Below are 2644 nucleotides of genomic sequence, written 5' to 3' on the forward strand. Positions count from 1 at the left end.
GAATTTTGGAATTTACCAGAACGTTTGGGAGATAACCATGGTTGGAAAATGTGGGTACCTTTCTTAGATCGCTCACAATTATTGGTAATGTTACTCAACAAACTCAACCACTGATCATACTATAAGAATTATCAGCATCCTGCTTACTGTATGTAACGAGTGTAACTATTGGTACAACCTAAACCAATAATAAACTTCTCAATCTTCAATAAATACCTAATTTGTCCCTTTGTATTACAATTAAATGCGAGCTTACCACGGTCTAAGGGGTTGTATTTTTATTGTTAGTTTGCCCACAAAATACACGACAATTAACACAATTGGGTTTATTGTGGTAATGTTACAAGTTGATAAATTTGGCGTTTTTGTAAACTTGTAATGGCCACGCCCACATGAACAGCCATCACTGTACGGTCGCAGGCTCTATCAGCTCAATTAAAGGTCTTGTGTTGTTCGGCTTTCTGTAAAAAATAAAATACTTGAAAATCGGTCCGTGAATCTTGTTGAAAGAAAGTCTACTGTGAACACCCCCTTACGACTTTCTCCAGTATTACTACCGGACATTGTAGAAACATGGCTTACCTTAGAGAGGAAGTATCTGCTTTTCCTCTTCCCTAGGAGTATACGTAATAAAAATTTCCCAGAAAATTTAAGGACACAAGTTTTAGAGTTTTCTGCTTACAATTAGTACACCAAATTGGAAGGAAACTGTTATCATCTGCGAGAAAAACTGAAAATAATGGAAAACCTTATTCAATTTCCAAAAAACAAAATCTGCACGATTACCATACCTTCTCTTACTACAGGAAGCAAAAAAGAAAACTTTACAAGCTTTACTAGCCTGCCAGAACATAGACCAAGAATGGAGAAGAGAACGCAGATCTTTGTATTTCCTAAAAGATGGCCCAAATAAGTAGAACAAGGTTTTTGATTTATTTTTCTCTTCTAAAGATTTGGTTGGTTTTGGCAGAAATTATTATTATTAAAATAGATAATCAGCGCGACCCTTAAGCCTCAGTTACCTTGCGTTTTTGCCAGTACTTCCTCTCCTTGTGTTTTTAAGCTTTAATACGTAACTTCCTGCGGCTGAACAGATTACGCTACCTTACCATATCTCCACAAACATTTGTGATATTCCGATTGATTGGTATTAATATTCTTTTTTTTGCTAGTCAAGTAAAATTACATATTTCCGGTAAAAGGTCATTCAAAATATTTGGTGCGATCGCAATACTTCCTGTTGCATCAAACAGGTGGCAGCTGGAAAAAAAAGTTTGAATAAATGAATACATTTTTATATTTAAATCATTTTAGGCCTATTCTCCGAAGTTTTCCTTTCATAGCTCACTTCTATTTCTGTTCCACTTTTCTTCGTTTTATTGCTACAGCTTCTTCTGGTCCTTCCGGTAATTTTATTACCTTATATGGGTAAGTTACTGGAATAAAATAAAAGTAGGTAAGGTACACTTGAACTCACCTTTTTATTATATTTTTATTACAGATTAGATATCCGACGGTAACTTGGAAATAAAAAAAAATTTTACTTTAATATCGTGAAAGAGTCAGCTGACTGCTGTAATGTAAGCAAGACGCGATTATTTATTGTGCTTATTAAAATTAAAAGTTTTTTGGTAATTTATGGACTATTTGTGCCGATTTTTGGTAAGTAAGTACCTTACCTTAAGTGGTACTTGTTTCTAAAACATTCTCCGGTACATTGTGTTCGGAAGTTTGTTTTTTCTTTCTTTTCCTAGTGACAATTTATTAGCATTATTATTAACTTATATTATGTGACAATTATTATTTTTAGTGAGTATTTCAGTTTTAGGATCTAATAAACTATATAAATAACAGCAGTGTATTAAAAAAGTAATTTTTAACTTTTTTTTTATAATTATAATCATCTGTAAAATTGTAAATATTATTATTAGTGTTAGGCAGTGTACATACGCATATAGTTCGATTTTCTTTTTTGTTTACTAACTTTTTATTACTCTCTTTCTGTTTATATTGTTATTCTCTTATTTATTTCTCTTTCACGATGAGCAATTCTAGTGACCGCACAGTAATAGCGACCTCCACGGACAACGAGTCCACTACGTCCACTTCTTACAAGAGGAACTATCCTTCCGGTGTCTCCCCCAAAAAATGCAAAAAAACCAAAAGCACACGGAATGCCTCTGCCAAGAAAGGACCCCAGGGCCCCATTGATCAACCACAAAACCTTCCTGCCTTTTTGCAACCAGCGACGCCCTCAGCTGAGAAACCCGAAGTAGCTCGGGGCCTAGCAACTGTTACGGCTCCTCCAGGAGTGCTGACTAATAATCCCTTCGCTCCTTTGACTGATCTACAGGACATGGAGACTGCAGCGCCCGCCTCAATACGTGTCCACAAGCCACCTCCTATTTACGTGAAAAACCTCAGTCAGTACAGTGTTTTATGCGCTGCATTATCGCAACTCGTGGGAAGAGATACCTTTATATGTAAAGCAAGAATCTCAGATCTAGTCATCCACGCAAAAACAATCGACAGCTACAGGGGTATCATCAGGTACCTCAAACAAAATAATGCAGACTACCATACCTTCCAACTGGAGGAAGACAAACCCTACAGGGTAGTCTTAAGACACCTCCATCAAAGCGTT

General features: G+C 36.0%; 1 long non-coding RNA gene across 1 annotated transcript; it reads right to left on the bottom strand.

Annotated features, from left to right (window-relative positions):
* Positions 1-262: 262 nt before the first annotated feature.
* LOC141453587 (uncharacterized) lies at positions 263-1871 on the bottom strand. The gene is made up of 5 exons (XR_012458079.1): positions 1680-1871; positions 1349-1436; positions 1023-1260; positions 583-730; positions 263-461 (listed from the first exon to the last, which is right to left on the bottom strand). It is a non-coding gene; the product is annotated as an uncharacterized lncRNA (long non-coding RNA).
* Between the last annotated feature and the right edge of the window lie 773 nt (positions 1872-2644).

This window comes from Rhodnius prolixus, unplaced genomic scaffold, assembly GCF_049639745.1.
Source record: "Rhodnius prolixus isolate KJV_2025 unplaced genomic scaffold, Rpr scaffold_3, whole genome shotgun sequence".
Taxonomy (NCBI): Eukaryota; Metazoa; Arthropoda; class Insecta; order Hemiptera; family Reduviidae; genus Rhodnius; species Rhodnius prolixus.